Source organism: Phascolarctos cinereus, unplaced genomic scaffold (assembly GCF_003287225.1).
Source record: "Phascolarctos cinereus isolate Bilbo 61053 unplaced genomic scaffold, phaCin_HiC Scaffold_726;HRSCAF=1367, whole genome shotgun sequence".
Taxonomy (NCBI): Eukaryota; Metazoa; Chordata; class Mammalia; order Diprotodontia; family Phascolarctidae; genus Phascolarctos; species Phascolarctos cinereus.
In genome coordinates, this window is record NW_027556098.1 from 75,250,102 (window position 1) to 75,272,737 (window position 22,636).

At 35.5% G+C, this 22,636-nt stretch overlaps 1 pseudogene; it reads right to left on the reverse strand.

The window, feature by feature from the left end:
• Positions 1–13,229: 13,229 nt before the first annotated feature.
• Positions 13,230–18,972, reverse strand: LOC110210863 (host cell factor 2-like; annotated as a pseudogene).
• Positions 18,973–22,636: the final 3,664 nt, after the last annotated feature.

A 22,636-nucleotide genomic window follows, 5' to 3' on the forward strand; every position in this document is an offset into this window, starting at 1 on the left:
TTTTGACACTCTCTGTCACAGGTGCCCCACCAATGATTAGCATGCTTTCCATTAACCACTACTCAATGGATTTAATAGGCTTTTATCAAAGACATTTAATAAGATAGCATAGTAGTAACAATTGATGCAAACTATCTATTCAAAAGCCAGGTACCCACTCTCCCATGAATAAATAATTGGGAAGAGCAGATTCAAACTGAGAATTTAATGGTAGAGAGGGATGCATATGTAGCAAGGGGCTAAATCACAATTGCTGGCACAAATAAAAATTATTTTTCTCTTCACAGAATCCTAATGTATCTATACTTTGGTATATCTCTATGCTGGGTGGGCTGCTTAGCTGGGCTCTTGAGGATAAATTTCTCTGAGATCATAGTCAGCAATTCTCTAACACTGAAGACCTCAGTCCTCAAAGCTTCCACCTTCCTTGGACGTCTTGTGTTTCCTCAGTGTATCTCTTAGCTCCAAGTCACTAGCACTGTCTCCAACTCATCCAAGCTCTTCAGTGACTTGAACAGGCGCCCATTCTGTTTCTTTGCTGCTGTCTGGTACAGGAGCAAGAGTCTGGCTCCACATTCCACTGCAGGGTCTAAATGTTGTTCCACTACACTGGCTTACCATTGAACTGATAAACTTCTCAAATTCATCCAGCTATGTCAAGCTTTTTAGAAGCATGGTTAGATTATTTGGTTAGCCATTCTTTGTTTTCTCTTCTTAACACAGTCAATAGAGTTTTCACATCACAAAGTGATCGCTGAGTATAACTTTATCTTTTTTACATATTTGAAACCCATCTTATGTAATTACTTTCTTTCTGAGTTACAGTGAAATTCCTTAGCACCTATAACTTTATTGATTCATTGTTTGATTCAATTAAGGTGGCTAGGCCTTCTGTGATGACATTAATTAAATTAAAGAATAGCCTATCCTTTTCCTTTCTTAAGTATTTATATAATTTAAATATTAAATTTTCCTTTAAAAATGATCAAGGTATTGTTATCTTAATTTAATGATTTATATAGATCTCAGACTGTATCTGTAAGCAAGTAGGATTTAAATATTTCCTATTTTTATGTCATAAGCATGACTTAAAACAAGTAGACAATTTCAATATCATTATGCCCATTTATTTTGTAAAGAAAAGACAAAGTAAAAAAATAGTGACTATTTTAAGAAAATATATAGTTATTTTGAATATTCTGAAATATTTTAATTGCTCTAAAACCATAATGAGAAAATTGACAGGCTCCTTTAACTATGAAAAGAAATATGGATTTTGGATAAGTTGTTGGCGAATTTCTCACTACATTCCAGAAAGCACATAACTGTATTAACCTAAAAATGATGACATCTTTTTTAAAGGGGCCTTTACTGTGTTCTATTGCTTTTCAAAATCTCCTCAGATAATTATTGCTTATTCAAGATTATAATTAATATAGATTTATAAGTCAGGAATTAAATTTTAAAATCAGTAAAAATAAAGGCAGTCTTATGAAAAATGCCTTTGCACACACATCAAACATCTACCACAATGATGTGCGTTATCCTCCAGAATTAGATAACACCACTTGAAAATAACTCACAACTTACAACCCTCCCATACTCATTTCCACATGCAAACTTAAAGTCATTTTCAAATTAAAATGTGATATTTGTTTTATATATTCTGGTTTAATACCAGCTGTGGGTGAAGGAGGCCTGCACACAGGAAGTCCAATTCCACTTACACTCCCTGAATTACTGCCTGTCGAGGTCACCCTCCTGTCTATCCTCAGCAACTCCACCAAGCTTAGGCCTTGAGGGAACTGGAGTATAAGAGGCCACTTACACAACCATTTACTATTTATGTATTTCTTAACAATTTAACATCTATGACACTGTGCTACAGTTTTTATTAGGCTCTTAATTTTTTTAAATGTATCACTATGGTTTTGAATACTTTCCCCATAAACCTTGTGTTTTTTTTTAAATTTTTTATAACAGTGATTTTTCAGAATATATGTCCTATCTATGAATATTGCAATTATTCTATGTAACAACAACAACAACATCAAATTGTCTATGTTATGGTAAGGGACAGCAATGGCGAAGTAGGGTGATGCTTGCCATTGTGATGTACACTGTGTGCATTGATTCTACTCTTGTAGTTATAAAAGCCAGGTAGAAAATCTGAAATATGAGCCACTTGGGCTATGAAGCAATACTGATTGGATTAGCACTATGGCTAGTATGAGGTAACTGCTCCTATTCATCCAAGAAATAAATGGAACAGGGGACTTCTGGTTATTGTGGTGATACGAAAAGTCATCAAGAATCCCAGCTTTACTATGCAAACTCTGAAAAATGTCTGAAAAGTACTCCATAAAGCTGAATGATGAATAAAACCAAAACAACAAATAAGATTTTTCATTAGTTCGATAACTGTATCTTTCTCCCCATCTCCTCACCCCCCCCACCCCCCACCCCTGCACACACAAAATGGTCAGAAGCTAGAAAAGATGGGGTAAGGAGTATCTCCAAAGAAGCCATTGTGAATGCAGGAAAATAATTTGGAAGCTGTTGGAGTTGGAAAAGTAGCTGATCCAAGAAAATAGTCATTAATGAAGGTCAGTAGGCTTGAAGCTAGCACTAAGGAAACCAAAGTAAGTCAAAGTAAATGTCACAGAAGTCAACAGAGTTGGGGAGAAAAGCTGTACCAGGGAAACCAGTAGGGATCTGAAATTAGACTTCAACCTTTGTCAGAAAAGAAGTTAGGATAGAATCAGCACCACAGATTACTAAGCAAGGAAAGAGGAACTGGTCATGCAGTCACTAAGAATTATAACAGGAGAAATTGCCACCTTAGCATCTGAGTTCCCACCAGTGGTAAGGGAGCTGTTCAGGAAATCCAAGAACCACTTAATTTCCAGCACCTTGCTTCTAGCACCTGAAAGGGCCATAGGACATGAAACTAAATGAAGAATGAAGATTATATAAAAAATAAGACCAAGTTGGGTTTAGATAGAAGGGATCAAAAGAATGGTAGTTATAAAAGCATCTTACCCAAAGTAGGGCTTACACACTCTTTGAACAACAACAAAAAAATGTGCTAGAATATAACAGTTCCAACCTAAAGAACAATGGCAGTGAAGCACATATCCCCTACAACTTCACTGACAGGAAATTTTTAAAAAATGAAAAAGGGATAAAGGGTGAATTGCTGTTTTTTATATGCACTCAATTTTGGGTCAGAAACTCTTGAATCAGCTGTTCTTATGGCTCTTCAGACAACTCAAAAGACCTTAGTCACTCATGGAAGGAAGCAAATTCACATACATGTAGTTGGATTGGAAGCAGACAGTGAATCTCTGGACAGGGTCTGTATAAACTATCAGAAAAGATCAATCTAAGCATTCCTTAAGGACTGGGCTCTCATTGGCTAGTCATTTTAATTATAACACTTCAATATGACCTGTGATCTAATTCATATAGGAAGTCCCTTCTAAAGTGCTGATTACAAGCCATCTACAACCCTTCACCCTGTGTAATATACAAGTTCTCTCATAAATCCACCACAAAGCAAAATGCTGGTGGCTTTCCTTTAAATTTCCTAACATTATATGCATAGTGCTGAAGCAGAAGGATTTTCCATTATCACAAAATTTCACCAAATGGCATGTCCGTGTCATTATCTTCTAGATAAGTTAGTATTGCCCATAAAGGACAAGTTACCCTAGAAAGTAATTCAACCGATAAAGTTTGACTAGTCATCTGTCATCTTCATTAACTTTATGACAGATATGACACTGATTTCACTCCTAGATCATTCTCTAGTCTTCTCCACTTCCACACCAAATGCCTTATTTACCTAAGGATGACTTCTCCATGAAGCCTTGGTTAGTCTCTGACTAGGATAATCATATGAGGAGTTGCAACCACAATGCTCACTTCCAGGTCACTCTCCAGTGTGCTCCATCTCCATACCAGCAGCCTTAATCCCTCACAGGTAACAAATTCCCTTTTAGTTTCCCTTTATATTTTGTCTTCTTTTAATGAAGTGTAAGCTCTTTTAATATAGGGACCATCTTTTCTTATTTTCATATCCCCAATGCTTCACATAATACATGTCAATAGTAAGCACACACAAATAAATTCATTCTATCTACCTCATCTATTGAAGTACAAATATGTTTATATATATATATATATTATCCATTTACTTAAAAATACTGAATTTATTAAAACTGAATAATATTCATAGATTTTCAAAAAGGTTTAAAAAAACCCGAGGTGTGTGATTCCTACTTTTTAGAAAAAAAAATTAATGTGAATTGTTAGTACCTTCTATGCCTCACACTTCAAATCCCATCTGTATTTTAGAACTAGTAAGTAGGCTCTTTTTTGACCTTCTTAAAAATGTGTTATCTTGTGATTAAAACTTAAAGCTATTAATAAAACACAAAAATGTCTTAATGCTTTCTGAATTGTTATTCCCATTAGGAGAAAAAAAATAACAGTTTGGAAAATTGATATATATTAATACATAGAGAAGAGATGAACAATACACATTCTTCCTACAGAGCTATACTTTTTCTTGTCTCTATTACATCAAAACCTTATGTATAGCAAAGTTCATTTCTAATTAATTATTAACCCCTTAGCACCTACCAGTGTTCCTTGAACACAGTGACATTCCATAAATATTTATTGGATATATGAATAAGTTCAATTTTTAAAATGCACTTAATCCCAGCTACTATAAGAAATAAACTGTTTTTAATTTCTTCTTGTTAGAAAATTTCAAGAAGTGATGTGTTATAAATTTATCACTTGACAAGTCACCTGTCACTCGTAGAGCTGATACAATTTCTTACTGATGCCACTGCATACTCTACCGCTGTAGAAATGTTGCCTAGGTTTGTTTATTTGTCTTTAAGCAAAGAACATAAATGTCCTAGGGCTTCAAATTTACTGGTATACGCTGCACAAATCCTCATTCATAAATATTTAGATCATGATTTGACAAAAAAAATATAAGATTATAGTGTATGTCATGCTCTACTTAAGTATATAACTGTATTCCTGAATTACCACTGGAGCAGATGTAATGTCTTTAAAAGTATTTTATTACAGTAAAGCATTTCCCCAAGGAAGATTGTTTATACATATATAAATCAAGGTGAAGCATTGAGCTTAGATTCTTTTTTTGCTTTCTTCCTGGATTTGCCTTCTTTAACTTGCAAAATGGTTTGCATCTAAGAGAGATAACAGGAAATACTACATTAAAAAAAAGACCAAGAGTTCAGTTATGGGTGCAACTTCTCTCTAAAGGGTTTTGGTACTAGGATGAGAAAGTATGTTTTCAACAGAAATAAAAACTTGCTTTAGAATTTCTTACAGCAGGAAGTTGTGCAAAATTCAGAAGGAGAAAGTGATATTTCACATGTACTTGTAAATATGACCTTTTAATTTTCAGTTCTGCTGAATTTTATGCTTGTACTTCTGATAATGGACACGAATATTCAAATTTTAGTTTTATTGATAATAGTTTGCATTTGAGCTAGTTTTAAAATATATGTATATATACATATACAAATATATATATATACAAATATATTTTAAATTTAGAATTTTGATATTCATTTAGATCTTGAAATTGGAAAAGATGTTGTTTCCTGATTTTTTTTTTTATTTTGCAGTTTTGAGAAGTAAACTAGAGAAGTCAGGAGGGATAGGAAATAAGAGATAACCACAAACATAAAAAAAAAAAGATCAGGTATAGAATTTGTTAGGGAAAGTATAAATATATGTATGCACATATGTATGTATATATGTATACATAAATATATCTGCACTTAATGGTAGACTTTGGGGGAGTGAGGAAGGGTGAAAGAGAACAAAGTAAAAAGTACACAGCCGAGAACAAAAGAAAACTTACACCGAAACAAAGATGGATAGCTCTTAACACAACATGTAGTATTTATCATACAGGCTTTCTTGAAATGAAAATTTATTGTTATATATTTTGATTCCTCTCTTATGTTCTGCTGTGCCAATGACACGCTTTTTTTTTCCTTCTCTGACTCTGTATTTAAGTTTCAATATCTAAGTTTATGATATATTTCTTTTTCTTTCCTGTATTCTGTATTTGAGTTCTGGTGTTTGAGTCTAAAATTAAACAAACAAACAAACAACAACACCACCACCAAAGATTTAGATAAAAGAAATATGTTTTATTCAGAATAGGGAAGACGCATGACTTAGTGAGGATAGAGTGAGGATGGAGTTAGGACTTGGATAGGGGAAGACCTAGGTTTAATTCTCATCTCCAGCATTTATTAGTTTCATGTCCATGGACAACTTACTTAACTTTTCTAAAACTGAGAATGTGTGTGTAGGTGGATTATGTGTATATATGTGTATACACACACACACACATACATACGTATGTATATATGAAGTCACTGAAAGCCTGAATCTTATGTCATATGCATAATAATGGCAGGAATTTGAGGTCAAGAGCCAGGAAACTAACTTGTCCACTTACCTTAGTTTTGGGGCTTATTCATATTTGTTTACATGACAGGTCCCAAAGTAAGTCTTGGGACACCCAGAAATAAAGTGGAATGGTTCAGATCTACACAATTCTGGGTATTTCTTTTGCTGTGCTCCTGAAATGGAGTTTAGGTCATAGGCTCCCCAGCAGAAAATTAAACATGAGATTCAAGGAAGCTGAAAAGGGGGAGGGGAAGGAATAAGGAAACCCTTGTAGTTAAGTATGTCTGAAATCTGAAGAGGCAGAAGCAGCATCAGAGAGGAACAGAGGTGTGAACATGGCCCTGCAGGCCTGTCCTTAAAATGGAAGTTCTTCTGAGGAAACATCAATAGGGGGTGAGCCTGGAGTTATCTTCCAGGATGACAAGGCTGCTAGAGTAGGGAGGCAAATAGAGCTTCCAGAACAAGAAGGCTTTTGGAACACTGGATAATGAAGTCCAGAGAGTCAGAAATGGGGTTCATGGAGAAATCAACATAAAAATCACTAACTGCATTAGATTCCCTAAAATTCAAAAAGCGATATATATTAAATGGAAGGCTTAGAGAGACAATATGGATGATTTGAAGTCGGGAAGTTTTATATATATATAAAACTTAACTCTAATGTTTATTTACCTGAATCATCACAGTCAAGCTCCTTAACTTCTTTAAATCTAATTCATCAGTAATTATTTTTAGGAGGGAGGGAACTCATAGTACCTATCTCATTGCACAGTTTTGATTATCAAATGAGATATGTATAATGCATTATATAAATATCAAGTGTCATGATTATTATTACTGTATAACTAATATATTTACTACTTTATCTTATCATCTCCTCTGTACCCCATCCCATCTCTCTCTGTTGAAAATCTTTCCTTGTTTCAGTCACACACACAAATCCTTCCTGTCTACCCTGCCATCCCTAGTCACTATACATGAGGAGCGTTTTCTAGACTAGCTTCAAGGCAAATACCTGTGTTTGTAACATGCCTAACAGGTAAGAATTCCAGAATTTATGTCCAGCTTCACATACTGATTTCAGCATGTTAATGGGATTTGATCATTCCAATTTTGTGACAGAAATGTTATAATAGACAATAAATTCTTAGCCTTATAGTCAATACGAGTGGGGAACCTGCTGCTTTGAAGTTACATGTAGCCCTCTAGGTCAACAAGTGCGGCCCTGTGACTGGATCCAAATTTCACAGAACAAATGTTCCCCACCCCTGCACTAAGAGATCTAGAGGTTGAAAGTATGTAAGAACAAATAATACTAATATTGCATAAACTATTTGAAAAAGAAAAAAAAGGAAATGGAGCCATCCAGATTCTTTGTAAAATATAAATATGGGCTTGAAACTAAACTCCAAAGAGATAAAGTAAGGATAGAAAAATACAGATTAAAAACTCCAATAAAAATAAATTTAAAACATTTAAAATAATCTAAATAAAACATCTGCAAACAGAACACTACAATATGTTAAAAAAAAAATTATACACTATAACCAGGTTGGATTTGTACCAGGAATGTAGGATTGCTTCAATATTAGGAAAAATATAAATATAATAGACTAAAGTAAATTTCTTTTGTCAGTCAATTGAAGCATTTTTAATTGTTTCAGCATAGTTACAGCATATGAAAGAAATAAAAAGTCTTAACATTTCTGTACATTAAAAATAAATCATAGAAGGAAGAGCCGAAAGATAAATTTCATTCAAAATACCTACAAAATGCATGTTGGGAATCAACCTACTAAAACACATTCAGAAACTATTTGAATGTAACAAGATAAAACACCTTTTTTTTTTTTCACAAGTAAATACAAAACTGAGTAACTGGTGAAGTATTTTTGCTAATATGCAGTCAGTGCCAATAATAAAAATGACAATGATAAATTAATTTACTTATTATGCTTCATACCCATTGCAATACCAAAGCCTTTTTTTTATAGAGCTGGAAAAATAATAAAATTTATAGAGTAGAACAAAGGGTCAAGAATTTTAAGTGGGATAGTGAAAAAAACTGAAATGAAAGAAGTATGAGAGTTACAAATTTCAAATTGTATTACAAAACAGGAAAGAAGGAAGGACGGCAGAAAGGAAGGCAGGAAGGAATAGCGAATAAAGGAAGAAGAGAAGAAAGGGGAAACGGAATAAGCATTTATACAATGCCTACTATGTGCCAGGCACTGTGCAAATTGTTTTACAAATATTATCTCATTTGATCCTCACTACAACCCTATAAGCTAAGTGTTGTTATCTTCATTTTGCCATTAAGGGAACTGAATGTAAACAGAAATTAAGGAACTCTTCAAAGATCACAAAACTAGTAAGTGTATGAGGCCACATCTGAACTCAGGTCTTTCTGACTCCAGGCCCTACCCTCTGTCCATTCTGCCATTTATCTAACTCAAAGAACATCATTAATGCAATTTCCCCTATTCCCACAAAATAAAACAGAAGTATGACCAGAAATAAATACAGAGTAGCAGAACAACTTTAGAAATTGCATGTTGAATTTATGTGCCTGGCAGTAATAAGCAGTACATAAATATGTCAGCTATCATCATCACTAGTGTTAAGAAAATCAAGTTGTACAAACCAGAAACAGACAAGACAGTTTCATACATTACTATTATTCTAAATTCATAGAAATGACCATTCAATTTGGTATTTGTTAAATTTGTGTTTTGGTTTGGGGTTTTTTTGTTGTTGTTTTTTTAAAGAAAGTTTTTGTTAGTTTATTTTGTGCATGAGATTCGGATAAGAATGTATCAGGTCCAAAACAATTTCAAGAAACACTTCTCATTTGAGCTTGACACTGTTATTTAAAGGACAAAAAATTTTAGGGATGGAAAGAGTCTTAAATTTGCAGAGATGCAATTTCTGATTTTCATCCCTCTATTGGAGTATGATGACTGGGTTTTCTAACATGTATTTTTAATAGTCTTAAAATTAATTCATTGAACAAAACTTTCTCTATGACCTAAGATGAACAAGGTATATTTGTGAGAGGCAATAGGGTATACTCAATAAAGATCTAGCCATGGAGCCCAGAAGACCTGAGTTCAAGTCTCTGCTACAAAGTCTCTGTCACATACTTTGTTGTGTGATGCTGCCCAAATCAGTTAACTTCTCATTTCTCTAGGAATCTATCTAAGACTGTAAGTTGTAAAGATGTTAACCTGGCATTGGTACAGAGAATTTTTTTTTTCCTATCCTAATGAAATCACAAGTGCAGTTCCTATCTCTAATTTACAGGTACTGTACTCATTCCTGAAGATACAAAGACAAAAATGAAAGACTTAATAGTATTTCTGGATAATAAAAGGTATCAATGACATTTCTAAATAGCACTAATTTACATAGAATCATGATCATTACAATAAGATGGAAAATTTAGCTGAATGCAGACTTTCAGTTTTGCCTTTGTATCTGAACCTTTCATTTTTTAAAACATCTTCAATCCTTCCATTATTTTCTTTTTCAATAAAACCAGGGACCTCAAATAAACAAAACAGTAGAATGTTTTAGAAAATATCAGGGGAATAGGAATGTTAGTAATGTGATTTTACAACCCAAAAAGTAGCTGTGAGATTTGGACTAGTCATTACTTGGGTTTCAATTTCCTCATTTATAACATAAGTAGATTTTTTTTTTGATTTTTAAAGATGCAGTCCACTTTTTTAGTCTATAATTCAATACTCAAAGCATATTAAAATTTGTTACCACATTTGGATTTACATCAGTCAACATCTACAGTAGCAGGATATAAGGTGTCCTACATATAACTGACATGTAATTGATGTTTAAAAAAAAGTTTAGTTGAATTTAATCTATCAGACATATACTTCATAAAGACCAACAAAGAAAAGTCACTACTATATGTTTAAATAGCTTTTGGGGGTGTAAAAACATCAACCTTCTCCAGAATTGTTTGAAAGTTCCCAAAACTATTGCTTCCCAGGCAGTTGGAAAATAGATATTGGACAATAAGTTCATAGGCAGCCCAGACAATCACAGAATCAATAATTATTGGACACCTCTTCTGAGAAAAACATACTTCTGCCAAGGGAGAAATTTGTCAGGAGCTTACAGTATAATCAAATCAATCAATCAAAAAAAAAATCAGTCAACAAGGATTTCTTAAGCTCTTACCATCTTTCTGGCATTGTGCCTATTGGAGATAAAGAAACAAAATTGAAACAGACCCTGGTCTCAAGGAGTCTACACTATCTAGAGGAAAACAGTATGTACACATTTAAATATATGCAAAATACAGGACAATCAGGGTGGAAGAAAAACAAGCTTCTGGGGGGAATCAGGAAAGTTTAATTTTCATTGACAGGAACATTTTTCTAATAATATGAAAGCAATTTATCATGCTAATAGATTGAATGTATAAACGTATATTAGTATCTAATAACATGAAGCAATGCATTATGCCATGTCAAATGGACGGTACTCCTAAGGAACCATGGAACAAAAAGGCATTTCAGAGAGTCTGGTGGTTATATTATTTCACTCTTTTGCTATCAAAAAAATTTTATCTGTGAAAAGTCCTATGGGGAATCATGCCAAACTGTAGTACCCTCTTGTGTTCAGTCTACCATCAGTTTGAAATATACCTTGGTTTTTGAAGAAGGCTGCTTTCCAAACACATTGAATGTTGTTTGCTTTTTTTTATTCCAAAGCCAGTGCATCTGGCAACCAATGTAAATCATTATGAGCCTATCAGAAATTTCTACATGATTATATTTATTAAGCTGTGCATTTGTGTGTGCTTTTACAAAAAATAGAGACAAAAAGGAATATGAACCCAGATTTTATATGGTTTTATAACTCCAAATTTCAAAAAAGAAAAGGATTGATGGTAAAAGGAGAAGGGGATGGCAGAGGGTGAGATAGATGGATAGTGTCATGGTAGCAATAAGCATGCACTTGGACAGAATTTGGGAGATACTGGAAAAGAGAAGAGCCTGGCATGTCATGTCCACGGGGTCACAAAGAGTCAGACACAACTGAATAACTGAACAACAAGAAACAACAATTTTCAAACCACATACCTGACCTCAACAAATTTGTGTCATCAGAGAAAGAAGAAAAGGAAGCTGACAGGTCATGAAGTCTAGGTAGCCACTAAAGTATCAATAGATACAAATAACTGTAGGCCATTTTGACTCTCAGAGCAGTGTCTATCTACCTTGTTAGCTATTGGGAGTTAGTTATGATAAAGTGCTGATGACAAACAAGTGGGGAGAAATGGGGAAGATGTTCAATCAAATGCAAACAAACTAATATTTTAGCGGCACTAAGGGAACTCATGGTATCCAGAGATAAGAGGTGGTAAGAGGAAAAGCTGAATCTTATTTCAAATACATTAAAGTGCAAGGCTAATATATTTTGCTTGGTTTCTTAAAGAAAGAAAACTTTATCCATTAAAAAGATGGTGCTTTTCACCAACCACTAGTAGAATCATCACATGGGGCACACCTCAGCATGTCTCAAGTAATAACAATTATTGATATTATTATGCATAATAACAAAGGGAGTAGTATCTCTCTACTTTACCTGATTCCTCACATGAAATAAGGCTAAGAATAAAGTCTGAGGTTAAGTGATGACTAACCTAGCCACTCTTAAGGGGGTCAAATCTATCTCTGCCTTGCTAGTGTTATGCTTTAACCAGCCAAACATCCATCCATCAATCCATTCATCCATCTATCTATCTATCTATCTATCTATCTATCTATCTATCTAGGATGTAGATACATACATACATACATACATACATACATACATACATATATATACACACACACACATACATATATATATATATATGTATGTGTGTGTGTGTATATATTTGTTGTTGTTGTTTTTCAGTCTTTCTCAGTCAAGTGTGACCCCATTTGTGGTTTTCTTGGCAAAGATACTAGAGTGGTTTGCCGTTTCTGTCTCCGGCTCCTTTTACAAAGTAGGAAACTGAGGCAAAAAGGGTTAAGTGACTTGCCCAGAATCACGCAGTCTGAGGCCAGATTTGAACCCAAGGAAATGAGTCTTTCTGACTTCAGTCACAGTATTCTATCTGGACTTTAGTTTGATTACTGGCTGTGTGTATGACCTCAGGTAAGGAAATAACAACAAAACAGAACAGCAACAATAATTCTAATAACTGGCTTTTACAAAGAGCTTTTAGGTTTCCAAAGTGCTATGAAAATTTCTTCCCATTTTATCTTCACACCAAATCTGAGTTAGGCGCTATCATTTTTCCGGTTTTATAGATGAGGTAACTGAGGCTCACACACAGATTTGGTGATCTGACCAGGAATCATAGGAAATAAATGTGTGAAGTAGGATTTTAACTCAATGATTCTTGATTCTCAGATTCAGCATACTATCCTACTATCCACTCATCTCTTAGTTGACTCTGATTTCTCCTTAACCCCAGAAGATTCATCTCTAAGATCCCTTCTTATCCTAAACCACTGTTCCTGGAAAAAGATCTTGCTTCTTAAATAAATTGTAGTCTGAGACATCTGTATTTCTTACCTTAGAGATAATTTGTTTTCTTTTTGGCAGCTAGTAGAACTGGCTGACCAAAGCAATATTATTTGTGATGATCCCCACACCACGCCACTGTCATTCTCCTCTATGGTCATTGGCTTTGAAGTACTATGTTTTCATAACAGAACAGCAGAATCCTGTGTTTCAGTAGAGATGATTTTACTTATTGGTTGTACATAAGCTTCATCAGCTTCAGATTTTGTACTTGATGCTGTTAGTGATGCCTCATCTTTAAAAACTGCCCCATTTGTACCAAATGACTCCATTTTAATGGCCTGTTGGGGGACTGTGGTAGATGTACCTGAAATGGCACTGGATACAGTAGCTTCAGAGTTTACCATTCTTAAGTCCAAACTATGTAATTCACTTAACCTTTGTTGAAGTTTGAGCACCTTCATTTTTCTTTAGCATATCCACTGAACAGGTGTCATCTGCCACATTAGTTGCCACAACAAAGGATGGAAGTAAAGAGGCACTGTACTCAATTTCTTTCAGATCTCATTGGCTTTTTACTGCAGTTCCTTTCATGACAATATGTTTAGATTCTGTTTTATTTCCTGTGTCTTTTAGCTTTACTAATTCTTAAGATAAGCGAGAGAGACTGGCACATCGTTGGGAACAGTGTTATTACTGGCTTGTCTGGGAAAATTATGTTTGGACTTCTTGCAAGCTTGCATGAGAATCTGGTGATGTCATTGGTATGGCTGCGTGATATGGCAAGTTCTTGTTCAGCTGAAAAAGATAACCTTCCATGGTAGGAACTTTATCCCAATTAACTTGAAGAGAATTAGTAGCAGCTTTAATTACCTGTACTTGTGGTTTCTCACTACTAAGGTACCAAAGATCTTTGCAGCAAACTTGACTATGAAAGGCCTTTTTACATCCATTTCTTCCACTCCAGAAGTATAGGCCTGTCCCAATTACAATGGCACAGTGTTTATCTCTCTCTTTGCTGTGAATTTTTTTTTGTTTGTTTTCTTGAGAATCAGATACTAGATATCCATTCTGCTGTGTCCAAATTTAGGTGAGAAAATCAACTGGTACACAGCCATTCACAGCCCAGAGGAGAGGCTTTGACATTGTTCATGGTTTGTGGAACCCATTCATCCAAAATGTATATCTTGTTTCCTGTAACATCCGCTTGGTGAAGACTTTGTGAGAGTTGTACAGTCCCTTTTGTTTCTGGCTGTTACCATGATATGGTTTCTATATCAAGTTGCCATAAGTCATGAACAGTGAACCACACATTCCTCCAAAAATGTACACGTTGGGATTTCCTGAGTCTTTTTCTGCAATATATAAAGGCATTGTGAGATTGGGGTGGGGGTGAGGAGGAGGCACAATCCTTCTGTCACTGGAATGCTCCAACTCACAACACTAGAACCATGATGCAACTCCAGGCCATGGAAGTCATTTAAATGTCTGGGGCCATTACTGCTAGAAGCTTCACTCTCACTGGCCAGGCCACCAAATAGATAATACTTATTAAAGAAAAGCCATGTCCAAGTCCAGGACAAGGAGGCAAATAAGCAGAAGGAGGCCGAGGTTTCACTTTTCCCAAAGCCAACTGCTCGCCTGTAACTGCTGGCGCTTATTGCTGTGTTCTCCATGTTCACCCATGCCCCCAAAGACCAGGGTTCTGGCACCATCGCAGACAAACCCATGGGCGGCACAACCCCTGAGGAATACGGCTTGTAACAGCAGAAAGGAACCACTGGCTGTAACCGGGTTGTACATGTGCAGCTCCTCCAAAATGCTCTCCTTGTCTCCACCTAAGACGGTGACGTGCTCCCGGATGGCCACAGAAATCCCGCCTCCACCTCAGCAGAGAGGCAGCCGCCATCTTGCTCGCCCCACCCCCTCACCCCATTGTGGTGGCCCCACAATGCACCACACGGGCCCCGCCCCCGACGCGGGCGGGATTAATACAAGAGAATTAAGAGAAGCCAGGCATTAGCATAAGGAGGAGTTAGAGAAGATTTGCAATAAGAGATGGGATTTTAGTTGTAATTAAAGAAAGGTAGTGAAGTTGGTAGTTGGGGCAGAGGAGGGACAGCACTCCAGGCAGGGGAGCAGCCGGAGGAGGAACTTCCAGGGTGAGATGGGGCGTCCTATGGATGGAACAGCGGGGTGGGGGGCACCGGGCAGAAGAGCGCATGCCCGGGAGGAGGTGTAAGGAGATTGGGAAGGTGGCAGGGGGCCAGGCCACGTAGGGCTCTGATTGATAACCAGAGCGTTTTGTGTTTCCCATGGTGGCAAAAAGAGACCCCCTGGTGTTTACTGAATGGGGAGGAGGTGTGTTTGATGTGTTTTAGGAAAATTATTTTAGTAACTGAAGGGAAGATAGATTATAGTGGGGAGGGGCTGGAGGCAGGCTCAGTACAACATAGCTAATGTTAATTTATGGTATTCTAAGTCAGTATGCTTCCTGCAGAGATCCATTTCTATTTGAATTTGACGGCATTGACATACACCCCTTTACAAGCATAAATACATATACCAGGACCACACTTTTGATGTGTTCCCTATTGTATTTACATTATATTACATTGTATTATATTGTATTTACACTTCATTTGTGTTATTGACATATGACCTTTCTTCCTGATGATGCTTTGTATATTTGTCAGACACTTTTCCCCAAAGTTTTATTGTTATTTTTGCTTTGAATTAATAGTATTCTTTGGTTGACCACTAAATGTAGTCACATCAGTAGGAGTTTGTGAGCTATAGCTATGAGTGTAGATATTCATATAGTGAGTGAGAGATCCATTCTGAGAGTACACCAGTAGCCTCAGTCACTATATACATATGTATGTGTGTGTGTGTGTGTGTGTGTGTGTGTGTGTGTGTGTGTATATATATATATACACACACACACATACATATAAGAATACCTGTTCAGTTGTTTTTCAGTTGTATCCTACTATTTGTGACCCCATTTGGGGTTTTCTTGGCAAAGATACTGAAGTGGTTTGCTATTTTCTTCTCTATCATATTTTACAGATGAGGAAACTGAAACAAACAGGGTTATGTTGCCCAGGGTCACACAGCTAGTAAGTATCAGAGGTCAGATTTGAACTCAGGAAGATAAGTCTTCCATACTTGAGGCCATACTCACTGTGCCACCTGTTTGCCCCAAAAGCACACTTAGAAGTCCTTTAAGTGTTATATAAATACAAGTGTTGTTATTTCCATTTTTTAAACAGGTTTTGAAGCAAAATCAGAGAATTTAAATGACTTAACCAAGCTTATTATACAACCTGTGTCAGAGCCAGACCTATAACCTGCATATTTTGATGTCTATTAAACCATGATGTTTCACACTACAGCATGGGGAAGTTAAAGAGTCCTTAAATTAGATTTGTTCAAATCCACAGATGCCTGTAATTTACATCCTAAAGTAATTAAAGAATGGGCTGAAGTAATTTGAGAGCTGTAGTTAATCATGGAGGACTGAGGAAATAACCAGGGGTTAGAAAAGTGCAGGAACCTATTCTTTTTTAAGGGGGGTGGGGGGAAAGGCTCACTGGTGATCCTGGAGATGGCAGGAAGAACACTGATTTTGGCAAACTAGAAGATCAAAAGACATTGTAGTAGAAAAAGAAGAGTGAAAGTTATGCCTGAGAGTATCTTAGCCCTAGTTGTATCTCTCACAAGCACTGCAATATGGGTAAAGCCTGTTTGTTAATCCATAAAATGAAGTTCTAAGCTTACATGATTTCCAATGTGCCTTGTATTTCTAAAATACTATGATTTGATGATGCTAAAAAGAAACTCTCAGCCTAATTTAGTGTCTTCCAACGATAAAGAGAAAAACATAAAGGAAATACAAGCAACAGGTATGTCACATACCCGTGACCCCCAAATGGCACCCCTCTGTTATACAAGATGCTCCTCTTTGAGCATATAAGCATTCAGAAGGAAACCCATGTAGCAGGGAGAAAAGAAGGAAAAACATACCTACCAAGGCAGATGAATTGAATCAGTCTTAGCAATCAAGGGTTGACAGGCATTCCAGTCAGATGAACTTCACATCCCACTGAACATATCAGAGAGGGATGATAGGTATAATTTGTCTTCATTTAATTAAAAAAAAACATTTTTTTTGACCTGGCATATTCAAAGGCTAGGAGAAAAGGGTTTAAATCATGGTTTTATTAAGAGTGCAAATACTACTGGGTAGAGGCTGTATTTTAAATATGATTCCTCTAGGAACCCCTCACTCCATTTAAAGCTCTGTTCGAATATACCTTCCTATGAGAGACCTTTTGTACTTATTTGTCCTACATTTGATGTTTAAATATTATATAATCATTATACAGTGGATAAGGTATAGGATTTTGAGTCAGAAAGACCTACCTTCACATCCTTCCTCAGACAAGATGCTAGCTTCTTTGTGCCTAAGTTTCCTCATTTGTAAAAAGAGGTTAGACTTGATTACTTCTTAGATTCCTTTCTTTTCTCTCATCTGTGGGTATGTTGTTTTCTCCCAGAAGAATGACAGCTCTTTAAAAATGGGAATAGTTTCCATTTTTTATTCCTGACTTTCACAGGTAAACACACAGGTAACACCATTTGTTGGGCAGGAGAACACAGGAGGGGTCCTAACACTCACAGGTGTTCTAGCACAGGTTCACTTTTGATCTGGTCAGAGAGGAAGACAGCTTTGAAGGGGTTAAATAAGCTTATTTTATTCTAGTCTAGTTTTCTCAGAAGGGTTGCTGATAATGGGAGCACCAGCTCCTACAGCATTCCCTAATCACACTTCTCACAGGGGCCAGCGAGAATAGGAGTACATCTCCTACAGGATCCCCTAAGCCTTGGTGGAGGCTGATCAAGGCAGGTATATGCATTCCTCTATACATTATCCAAATCCCCAAAATGGGTTCCCCCGTCACTGACCAGTGCCCACTTGCTTTGTAAGGCAACAGACAAAGAAGGCATCTTGCCAACATCAAGCTCAGAGGTTAACTTAAGCAATATCATCATGACCTAGCACAGGTAGGGGTATATGATATCACCCCTATATTTCTACTGTGTCTGTGCAGTGGAGATGTTTTCAACCATAATTCTTGGGAAATATTATCTAGGATCCTGGAACTATTATCTAAAAAGGAATAACAAAATCCTCTTTACACATACTAAAATTCACCTTCCTTATACCGACTACCTAATATAATCCCTGACATGAAATAGTTGTGTAATAAAAAGCTTATTAATTGAATTGAGTTGATTTCAGTACAATCCTTAACCACCAGTATAGAAGTCCTTTTTAATCAGGGCCTGAGCCTTGTAGCTAACAGTGTGGTGGCTTTTCAATATAGATATGAATGATGTAATTAGATTTTTCAGATTTTTGATGATATCAGTTAGTAGGTCTTTTTTTTAAAGAACTTTTACAATCAGTAGTATATAGAAAAGAATACAAGATTTCCAATTTATTTATCTTTTTTCCAATAACACTCATAACCTTGTTTATGCTTTACCCTTTCATTATTTATCTGTCTTCTTTGCTCAAAGACTAGTGCTGCTGAACATGACTGAAGGAAGTCACCTAACACTACTGACATGGCCTGTTGCAAAAAATTGTTAACTAAGCTCCATGGAGTCTTCTCTGCTGTACAGAAATTGTTGTATTCTTTGACTAATTCCAGGTATCACCTCCTGAGGTAGTTATTCTAAATCATCTTGAGTTGATAACATTGTCTCTTATCTAATTGGGAAAATTTTGAACATTAGTTCTAACCTCGCACATCTTCGAGTTTTCTCAATCCTCATGCTGCTTAAATTACCCACTATTTTTGATGCATTATTTTCATGGATACTCTCTTCTCTTGTTATCCATGACATTGCTTCTTCTGGCTCCTCCTCTTCTTTTGTCATGACTCCTTCCCAAACTCCATAACAGGTGTTGAATCTGTCCCTTTTTATCCAAACAAATAGCCACTATCCTAATTCAGATTCCTACCATCTCTTTTCTAGATTAGTCACGTTGGTACCCCTGCTTCCATTTTCTCTATTTTTCAATCTGTCTTTCAAATTCCTATCAAAATAATCTTCCATAGATACAATAATGATGCCACTTCCTTGATTAAGCACCTTTGGGAACTCTTCATTACTCCCAAGAAAAATATAAATTCTTGATATGAGTATTTAAGAGCCACCACAATCTCACTCCAGTTTATATTTCTGTTGATATTTCATACTGATCCTCCTTAAATACTCAATGTTCTGAGCAGACTGGGCTATTAACTGTTCCACCATTTCAGTATTCTCTCCCTACCTCAGTGCTTATAACTGAGTAGTTCCCCATGATTAGAGTTTGCTCCCATCTCTCATTTTGCTTCTGTCTTCCTTTAAAGTACTGCTCAGGTGCCAACCTCTATGTCTTCAGGGAACACTCCAGCTATTAGTGCTCTCCTGCTCCTTAAATTATTGGGCATTTAATTACCTTTGTGTGTACATGTTATATCCTCCCAATAGGATACATATTCCTTGAGGGCAAGTATGATTTCATTTTTGTCTTTGTATTCCCAGCACCTAAAATAGTACTCTATGTATAGTAAACACTTAATTAGGTTGAATTAACATTTTCTGTTCACTTTAGGTCTTTGAAATAAAATGATACAACATAAAGAGGATACTGAAGATTATGATAAAGGATTAGGATGATAGATCTTCCTAGGAAAAGGCAAGATGATTTGTTCTATGCCGTGCTGACCTACAGATAATATGCCAGAAGCAATCAAGAATCTCTAAAAGGCAGTTGCTATAGCTTTAACTTGAAGACTCTTTAACAAATGAATTTTTTTCCCTTTAAAATGCACTCCCCTTTCTTCTGAAAAATACTGTTAAATTAAATGCAAAATGCATTTTAATGAAGTGCCATAAGTATTAAAATTGAAAATGAGAGGGCTCAAGTGCAAGGAAAATTAAAAATGCCTCTAATAACATTATCTTAGCCCAATTGAACACATATAGGATTTTATATTCCACCAACTTAAAATAATTCTCTGTAATATATTAACATTTATTAAAGGAACTATGATAAACTTCATTTGAAAAGTTCTAACTTAGCAGTTTTAATGTCACATGCATTTTATCCATGGATTTTTAAGTAATGAAAAAAATGCATTGTCTATAACTTTTTAAAATAATGCCTAGTGCAGCAACTCACATATTTCAGAAGCTCAGTATATGTATAGAATTAATGAATGTATGATCCACCCCCTTTATATCCGAAAACAATAACTGATATCCTACTGAATCCTGTGGATAATAGTAGTAGTCACAGTCACTATGGAAGATAAAACACCCACATACCCACAACCCTCCCAAAACACACACACACACACACACAGAGCTTTTTTTGTCCCTTGAGATATTTTATAATTGATTAACATACCACAAACTGTTATAAATGTTGCTAGTGAATAGGTCTCTGATCCCCTCATCAGATATTTCCAGACTCCCCATTTCTAGATTCACAGGCTTAGATAAGATTTCACAATTTAAAAAAAAAATTAAAAAATAATAATAAATCAACTGCAATGCAGTCCTGTGCTTTATCCACAGTTTCTTCTGCATTTATCTTTCGTAGTTCTTTTTTTTAAAAAAAAATTCTTGTTGCTATCTTTTTTATTCTACCATCTAGAATTAGAAATCAATTCTTTTGTTTCTAATGTGAATTACCCCCCCCTAATTATAAGCTGCCATTTTATTTAACAAAGGAATTGATTTCTGAAAGCTCTATTCAGACATTAGCAAAACCGACAATTGGAATTATCATTCAAATCAACATCCCTTATGATAGCATTAATGCACTACTCAGGCTTAGTCTTATTTTTAGCTTCTTTGCTCACACTTTTTTTTTTGCTTTATTCATTTTAATCATTCCCATATAATATCTCACATCTTCCTGTCTCTCAGTTTGCTTCCTTTCCTTTTCAAAATAGTTCTGCTTGTTGAGATGACTTCCTACCTGAGTTGGCAGGTATGATTTATTGAATATTTATAGGATGATTTTGTTTTCATTCCCTGGAAATCAGTCAGTGTATTGTTTCTTTGCATATTCTTCTGCAGTAAGTATTGGTAGTCTTTACTCATTGCTACTTCTTATAGTAGGAAACATTTATTTTAGATAAGATAACTAGGCAAGGATTCCTTTATCTTCTCTTTACTTGCCAAATGGCTATATCTTCTGCCACTACCTAATCTGAGGAAACAAAATCCCTCGTTATTTGGGTCATGGAAGAAGTGGTAGATCCCAAACTATAGGTGACTGAAAGGTGTACATGAGTCAGCCCCTGAAAGTACATACTGTCTTAATTTTAGTTCACATTGTGTTTTTTTTTTTTATAGTGACAGACCCACACATAGATTCCCATTAGGCTGCTGACAGCATTTATATGAAAAATATCTGGTTTGTCAAACAGAAGGGAAATACACTCTCTTTAGCAAATGTATATTACCATATTTTCTTTTTACCAGCTTTCCATTAATAAGTCCTGTTTGTCTGATGATTAGCAGCCCCATCCCCACCAGTTTCTAAAAATGTCTGTGACGCAACTTGGAATTGGTATCTTTCATTATAACTTATTCACTTGTTTATTCCACAGACATTTATTAAACAATTAAAACATGCAAATCACTTTGCTGAGTGCTAGGGATGCAAAAAAGAAAAGAAAGCAGTCTTTATCCTCAGGGAACTTACATTGTATTAGGGTGACAGGTGGGATAAAATAAATTCATATTGTATCAAAAGTATATTAAGTTTGTAGATAATTATAAAATTATATTCTCTAAGTTGAATATGAAAAATTCACACTGCATATTTTATTAGACTTGTTCTAATATCTTGTGTTTTTCTAACACCTTCTTTAATTATCCTTAACTAATTAAGTAAAAGAAGAATTTGCCTGAACACTTCTAAGAAGTTTTGAAGACACACAATATTGGATTGTGGAAAATGCCGTTTCTTTGAGCTATACAAAAAAATAAAATTTAAAAAAAAAACATTCTTCCATCTTCCAGTATTTTCCATTGCAGAGAGGGTTATTATCTTCTATGTGATATGGCTATATAGCCAAAGACATGGAAATGGGAAGAGAAGGAGAAATAAATAAAAGTAGATATTTTAGTAATATATGTGTGTGTATATCTATCTATCTATCTAATTATCTATCTACCTATCTTGTCTCAAAACTAAAATTTTTGTCTTCCTACTCTACGAGAGACAGCATGATTTACTGAATAGAAAGTCAGGAAGAGTTTAGTTTAAGCACAGTCTCTGATGAACATCGGCTAACTCTCAGTGCTCTAGGAAATGCTCTAAGATCATAAATGGTGTAGAGTAAGCTGACCTGTGCTGATGTTTCCTTATACAGGAGTTCCCCAGCCTGGTGAAATCACAATGTGAGTTTGATGCTTCTGGAGTAGAGACCTGAGAATTGAAGTGTCTTGACTAGCACTAAATAGTATTACAGAAATGGAATTTGAACCCAGGTTTTCCTAGCTATGAGCCCAGTTCTCTATCCAGTATGCACTA